This window comes from Pagrus pagrus (assembly GCF_965226575.1).
Source record: "Pagrus pagrus genome assembly, chromosome: 5".
In the NCBI taxonomy this organism is placed as follows: Eukaryota; Metazoa; Chordata; class Actinopteri; order Spariformes; family Sparidae; genus Pagrus; species Pagrus pagrus.
This window is the reverse complement of record NC_140189.1, coordinates 10,493,936-10,502,092: the sequence shown is the minus strand read 5'-3', so window position 1 is coordinate 10,502,092 and position 8,157 is coordinate 10,493,936. Positions and strand designations below refer to the sequence as shown.

The window sequence follows — 8,157 nt, the reverse complement described above, 5'->3', positions numbered from 1 at the left end:
AAGTATTTTGACAATGTCAAAATTGTCAAAATACAAAAAAAAATCCCATGGACAACATTTCAAAAGTCAAACTATGTTGTAATATCTGAAGTGTTTCTCAGAAAGCTTTATTTTAAAAGTGTGACCGGATACTGTACATCACATATTATTACTAACTTGACCACAGAGCTCTTCACTTGCAAAACTGACACTGGAGGGGTGGTAGAGCGTCATAGTTTGAAGCTTCAGGACTGACCAAGCTGTCGTGTATGAGTTAGGAGTGAGAACGTGTTGGGATGGTGTACTGGTGGGTGGTGTTCAACTAATTGTGGGAGCCGTTAGGGGCTAAAAATATCAGGGCAGATTTTTGTCCCTGCTCAGCCCTACAAGAGGGCTTAAACACTTTTTACAACATCAACTCAACACTTTTTGCAAAGCTACTATGTGACCAAATGAAATGAAATGAAACAGCAGGGAAACACAGCACTGCTCCAAAACACATTTGAGGACAGAAAAGGGTGAAGAACCTCAAATAAAGCGACAGTGACACAACTGACACTTTAATCCACAGTTACTTTCAAATCCAATGTGGTAAAGAGCCAAAACAACAACAAAAAATTCATCTGCACTGCAAAATCTACATGAGAACAGGTCATTAGAGAAAAACAGAGACTGAAAGTCAAGGTAAGGAAATGTCAGCTTGTACATTTATTTTATTATTCACAGGTGAACACAGCAGAGGCATGGAGTGTTTCATATCCCCTCAGGGCACATTCAGCAGGGCAAAATGTCAACGAACGATCAGAAATAAAAATGTTTCATGCGGGGCGGCATATATGCCCCCCGGAGAGACATAGTATTTCAACAACACAGTTTAAAACCAATCAACCACTGATCTCTATCGACTGGAGTCAATGTTTACTTCTATTTGTTTTTTTTTTTATTTTTAGTGTTAGTGTGGAGGAGAACCCGGTTTGAGTTCATGTGTTTAAGAAACAGTCAAAGTTTCACCAACAGTCCAACAGGCAGAAAGCACAGGACCAAAGGAGCGTTAATATGGATCACACACGAAAATGAGAGAGAGCAGGGAAAGCCCTGTGGTGATACGCCTCTCTCACTCTGGCACTGTACACTGACATGCTTTAGACAGGAAGCGGGGGGGAGGTTGGGGTTGACGGGAGCCTTTTCAGCCTCGGTCAATGTTCTTTAAATGGAGTACATTTATCTCCACCTGCTTGTCTCCCGAGCCCGGGCTTTAGTTTGGAATTACCCAAAGGAAAGGTTTACATTTGACAGAATGAAAGAGAAGGAGAGATCAGTCCGTTTCCACACAGAGGGATGAAAGAGCAGAGCAGAGTTCCTTCAAGTGACAGCTCAATCCACGCGGCTGTCTTCCCTTTAGAGAGACAACTTTTCATCGAGTCAGACTGCAGCCGCTCGCTCATGAAAGCCAGTCTCATTTCCGAGTCCGTGACTCTGTGTGTGTGTGTAAGTGTGTGTGTGTGTGTTTGTGTGTGTGCAAGTGTCATCGCCTCAATCTCCATGGCGATGATGTCCCATTCAGCCAGGCACCTGCCGGGATAAGAGGTGGGGGAGGAGGAGGGGGGGGGTTCAGTCAGTCAGTCAAGCAGGGGAAAAAAGCATCAAAATGGCCGCCGTGCCCTCGCCAGGTGTTTGTGTATTGAAAAGAATCAGACTTCCGAAGATCATTCAGCTCCATTTACCTTTTGGGATCACCTGGGGTGCAGCAACCTAGGTGATACCTAGGTAACCATGGCAACCCATGCCGACAGTGATGAGCTTGTGCATCTGTGTCGGCTCAAAAAAAACCCAAAAACATTCAGCTAAAGACAAAAACACTTTGCAGAAACACATCTGAAACATCATTTCATGTGCAATGCGGTAAAGTGGTTCTGAAAGAGTCCAGGAAGTCCAGGGAGACCACGAGGGGAGACCTTGGGAGTCCTAGAAAGCTCCAGGAAGTCCCCAACAATTCATTCACAAGAAATGTAATTGTATAGACATTTTCCCAGTCAGAGCGTAGAAGGATGAGATAATTACACAACTGAATACGAAATCAACGGCATAAATATTCTCACATGGGCCTGGGAATTTGGTTCAATTATACAAAACAATGCTAATGAACCATCAGACATTGCACACTATTCCCCTATTACACACATTATGACACAGTTTAACAAATAAAAGTGCAAGGCTGGTTGAGAGACACTGCTGCTTCAAACTAAACAGCTTGAAAAGAAGTGAGAGGTTTTGTGCTTGACCTGTATTTGGATCTAGTGATACATCAAGTAGATGTTGGCCTTGAAGTCTGGTCTACCTCCAGAATGACAGGTCTCCCTCTCTGACAACAACTGCTGAATGTATTTTCCTTTTCTTTTTCTTTTTTTATGTCAAATGTCCAAACTTGCAGCGTCTTTCCTGAAAAAAACAGTTCATAATAATGACTTAAATTCAGTCATTATCCCCTCCTCCCCGTGCTGATTCTATAATGTCGTCTGTGATCACAGCAGACGAGCTGTATGGAGCCACTTGATGTTTATTTGGTTGTTTATTTCATTTTAAAACAAGTCCCCACCTACGTCAGTTGTTCAGGAGAATGCTGCAGCGCTGTTTTACCGTGCAGCTCCAGAAATGTTTTGTGGACTACGAAATTTCACCTGACTTTCCATCAGCATGGAGGGAGGACATGATGATTGGATTTTCAGTTTTTGAGAGGATTTAACACATTCTCCCACATATGAATGAAAAGTTTAATCGCATAAGAAATAAATGCACACTTGCCCATGGGGCTACAGCCTTTCAGATCTGGTAGGAGTAGTAGTTGTGTTAGCTATTCTTAGCATGTAGATAGAAATGACTGTGTAACTGATGTTACTCAGACAAGTTTTTATGACTCTTCGATCATTTACCATTATCCCATTAATGTTACTTGTGGCGAAAGAGACCACTGTTCAGCAGATGTTACACAGATTCACTTTTATTGGAGTGTTTGATTGCTCCATGATAGCCTAAACGCTGTTTCAGAGTCACATGACAAGACGGATATTACTTTACTCTGTGCGTCCAGTACACAGATACAGTCTGTCCAGGAGTGTTTAGCTGAGCACAAATACATGAAGCTGGGGGAATGTCTAACCTTGATCGAAATGTGTAAAATCACACCTTTAAACAATTCCAACGCTGTCGTTGTGACATGCTGTTGATGTAACTGCTCATTAAACCCACAGTGTCTCTGTGTAGAGACAGTCGGTGTTACAATGTTTGGTAAGAACAGGTCAACAGAGACATCAACAGATACCTACTGGAGCCCTTCAATCAGAAAACTAAATACACTAAAATACAACAAACACTACGTCCTATCCAACGATGTGGATGTGGTGACCCCACTCTGACAGATGTCGGCTGTTGTTGGTTAAGAGATAGCTCCAATGAAAACAATGCATTTGATGATGAGTCAGGCATGAAGTTATTTAAAGTTGTGTTTTATCAACTTAAGATCGCATTTTCTCTGTGCTTTCATTTTTTTTTCATACATGTAAATTATGTAATAATGTTAGTCTGAATGACAGCAAAAACGTGTTCATATGTTAAAAATGTCAAGCAGCTCCTTCAAATAATACAAGAGACAATAACAACTTCTGATTTACAACATCAATGTTAATCTTTAAAAGAGCCAGTTCACCCAAATTACCAAAAATAAATCAATCAATAAATAAGTAAACACAATCTTTACAATGCAAAGGGATTGGACTCACTGTTAGCATTGTTAGAATGACATCTGACATTTCAAGAACAATGTTATAAAAATCCTAATATTATGAATAAACACATAGTTTGGGTACTATATTCTCATGTTTTGAGATATCTGTCACCCTGGCAACAGTTTTCATAGGGACTATCAAACCCTTTAAATGATTAAATCACAAAAGTAAGTCATATTTTTGTTTGTTTTTATACTTAAATGAATGTGAATTTAAGTAGTGAATGATGATGCCAATAACCGTTTTGTCAGTATATGGTATTTTGAAGGAGTTGCGTAAATGTTGGGTGCAGTTTTCAGGAGTAACTGTTTAATAGTTAGCTAGACAGGTAAAAAAAAACACCATTATTTTTCAATTCATCCACATTTTAACATGATTTTTCTTGTACATCTTTTCGCGGTTACTGGAATGATACCTGATCACTTCAGTGGACATCATGCACCAAAGGGTATACTCTCTGTATCGGGGCTGTATTTAGATCAAATCTAAGGGCGTTTCATTATTCATCGATGCATTGCTGCATTATTAAGATCATTTTTAAAATTCTTTTAATGTAACAATCAAACTTATATTCCCATCAAGTGTCTTGGAGTGAATGCAGGAGACAAATATCTCAAAATCTGGACACATGTGTATGGATAGATCCCACAGGAGGGTTTTTTGTTTGTGTAGTTTGGTCTCCCCTCAGTATGTTCTGTTACACTGTGATGTAAATAACTCTGTAGTTGTATCATCTCTTCTCTGACAGTCCGTCATTGGTGCAAAATAACAGTTCTGAGAGAATACCTCAAAGTGAATGCTCCATGCCACGTCACCAAAGCTGGTTTACAAAAACAAACAATGAAATGTTTTAGAGGGGACTCTTCTGTTAATGTTTCTTGAACCCAGTGTCATAGACCAAGAGCGTATCTGAGAAGCAGAGAGAGAGTCGAGGGCAAAGCCGCAGGAATTTCAGTTCAGCCACTGTGACTGTGTGTTGGTGCATCTTTGTTTATCTGCGTGCATGACTGAGAAATGGCGGCGAATGAGTGTGTGTGTGTTTGTGAATTACAAATCGAAAACGGAAGGACTGAGCATGTGTGTTTGTGTGTGTGTGTGTGTGTGTGTGTGTGTGTGTGTGTGTGTGTGTGTGTCTTTGAGCGCCGATGCGTCAGGACCTACAGAGTGTGAAATGGAGCAGGGAGGTTCAGGCTTCAGCCGCCACACACACACACACACACACACACACACACAAACACACGCACATGCACACACACGTCTCTCTCTATGTTTCTATCTCTTGCTCTCTGCTTCATCCTCCTCTTCTCTCTACCTTCATTTCCCTCTCTTTCCCCACTTCCATTCCCCACTTTCCACTTCCTCCTCTTTTTCTTTCTTCTGCTCCTTCCACCCTTTTTCCCTCTCCCTCCATCTCTTCAACCTCCTCTATATCTCTCCGTCGCCGCTTTATTCCGCCTCTTTATCTCTCTGGATAAAGCTCTCCCTGCTGTGGAGTTTGTTTTTTCCCCCTGCTCTGCCTTTATCTTCCGTTTGGATGCCGTGTATGTGCAGTAGCATGGGGAGAGAGACACAGACGGAGAGAGAGAGAGGAGAGAGACAGCATCCCCATGTCAGGCCAATGATGGATTAGAATACTAAAATACTGGAGAGAGAACGCAGACACACTAGAGTCTCAAATCTGACATGGTGTGTGTGAGTGTGTGAGAGCGTGCGCTTTAGTGCGTGTAAATCTACTGCACGGTAATAGAACAATAAAAAGAACGCTTCTTTCCAAGCACACACACACACACACACACACACACACACACACACATCCTCCTCTATTCCTCTCTCACCCTGGAGGCTTTCTCTCTCTCTCTCTCTCTCTCTCTCTCTCTCTCTCTCTCTCTCTCTCTCTCCCTCTCTCTCTCCCTGAGTTGATTTAACGCATGGCTTCTCCGCTTGTTTATTTCAGTACATATTAATGTAAATCACCGGTGTCCACTCCCTCCTCTCTCTCCTTCTGCTGGCTCTCTTTCTCCCTCCGTCCATCCCTCTTGTCGTCCTGCCACAGAGTGTCGGCCCTGACGACAAACAGCCGAGACAACAATTAAAACGAACAACGGGGCCTGGTAAAAGGCCGTCACTCCGGCCCCCACCGGCCACGTCAATCAGACGCCCGGCCTCCCCTGCTGACCTCAATTAACCCCCCCTTTGGGTGGGAGGAGGTGGGGGTTCAGACCTGGCTATCTAATTCCGTGTAGTGCAGGGGAGGATGGAGGCAGTGATTGTGGGGTCAGAGGAAACTGCTCATCGCCTTTTGAGATAATTTACTGTTAACTATATGCTCAAATTTGTCAAATTTGGACGAGAATTGCCTTGTTGGTTATTGCCCTTGAGCAAGGCGGTCAAATCCACCTCAGAAGTGGTTCAATCAGCCGACCCGCGTGGAGTGGATGATTATATAAATGTAGGATTTGGAATCTAGACTCTGGCCGAGTGAGTCCCCACAAGGAAACATCAAGATGCCCAGATGGAGTGAAGGCTCAGAGCTTCCAGGTGGATCTCAGGATGGAGGTTTAGCTTTTCAAATGCTGCATCGGAAGCAGCAGTAGCAAGCGTCAGCATAGCTTTGAGGTGAGCCCGGTTGCAGCAGGCATGGCGCATGGATTCATGCTGCAGTGGGAAGAGTAGCCAAGTGAGTGTAGCAGTAAGTAACGTTCTGTGACTATTTTACCTTGAGATAATCATGTTGATGCTACACTGACCTGTAACAGAGTAAATGTTGTCTCTGTCTCAACCACTCTGCTCCCATCACTTGTGTCTGCACTAGGTAACTTCAGTGAGAGGGCAGCATCACAGTGTAACACTTTACGACAGTACATCACTCACAGCATCAGCTGTCAGTGATTTGGTGAAACTGGATCATATTTTATGGAGAGAATGTTTTCTGGTTTTCCCTCTGATGTCCTCTAGCTGCTCTGCCTCAACTCACTGTGACTGTGAACAGACTGGTTTCAAGTTGCAGAGTCCAGAAGCCCTGTGAATTTGTGATCCTCAACAGTTCCTACATTAGATGTAAGACTCCTTTCCCCCGGTTCAATCACTCCAATCAATATTTTCACAAAAGATTTTTAAATCAGGAGAATGTTCAAATTGAACCAATCGCTGCCCTTTCTCAGTTTAAAATAACTCTATTTAGACTCAGTGGTGTGAGCAGACATCAAATAAAATTCTCAGACAGAGCTTACTCACAGGCTGTGTAAGACCTCCAACAAGCTGCACTCGTTGAAATCACAGAAAACCATTGCACAACTTTTCTCAGCCGAGTCATCTCTAACCAGAAACCTCCAATCAACCATTTTGCTAATGGAAGTTGTTAGGAGGGGAAAGAGAAAACTGTACATTTAACTTAATTACTATATATCCGGTCCTAGCACAGACTGATGGCTTAAAAAATACCTTTTCCATGCTAACACATGGGATCAGTTCCACATGTAAATGGACTTGCATTTCTAGAGCTCTTTTCCTGTCTACTGACCGCTCAAAGCGCTTTACAACACTTGTCACATTCACCCATCCACACACACATTCGTACATTGATGGCAGAGGCTGCCATGCAAGGTGCCAACTGCTCGTCAGGAGCAATTTGGGGTTCAGTATCTTGCTCAAGGATACTTCGCCATGCAGCTGGAGGAGCCAGGGATTCCAACCAGCAACCTTCCGATTACTAGACGACCCGCTCTAGCCTTCAGTGTGTGTGTGAGACTTCTGAACAACATTAACCCTATGGCACAGAGGAAGAAGACAAACCGATCAACCACAACATTAAAACCACTGACAGGTGAAGTGATTAACATTGATCGTCTCGCTACGATGCAGTGGTCTCCTGGGAAACCTTGGGTCCTGGCATTCATGTGAATGCTACTTGACACATACCACCCAGCCAACATCAATGTAGACCACGTAAACATTGGAACCTGCTCAATACAAAGCAGGTGGTGTAATTTATGTTGTGGCTGATCGGTGTATATCAGGCTTTGATACACACATACTTCTACATAATACTTGTATTATTGACCTTCATTGTCAACATGTTCTCACTCCCAACTCATAACCAGCAGCTTGGTCAGTGGCCTTAAGCGTTAAACAATGATGCTCTACCTACCCCTCTAATGCCACTTTTACACATGAAAGGCTCAAGTTAGCAATAATACATAATATACAACATCCTGTCTGGTCAAAAGAAAGCTTGCCAACAAACAGTTAATATGACCTATGACTTTTGGACTGTTATCGACGTTGTGGTTTGGTTAGGTTTAGGAAAAGATCATACTTAGGTTACAAAAACTACATTCAGTCTAACAGCAAAAGTTGCATAAGTGATCTAACTCACGTATGTTATCTCATTTACGTA

At 42.7% G+C, this 8,157-nt stretch overlaps 1 protein-coding gene across 1 annotated transcript in view; it reads right to left on the bottom strand.

Moving 5' to 3' along the window:
• Positions 1-658: 658 nt before the first annotated feature.
• Positions 659-8,157, bottom strand: part of gfra3 (GDNF family receptor alpha 3) — a 66,016-nt gene continuing 58,517 nt past the window's right edge. The window contains exon 8 of the mRNA XM_084352262.1: positions 659-8,157. This exon is cut by the window's right edge and continues 4,226 nt beyond it. The gene's annotated coding sequence lies outside the window, so the exon portion shown is untranslated.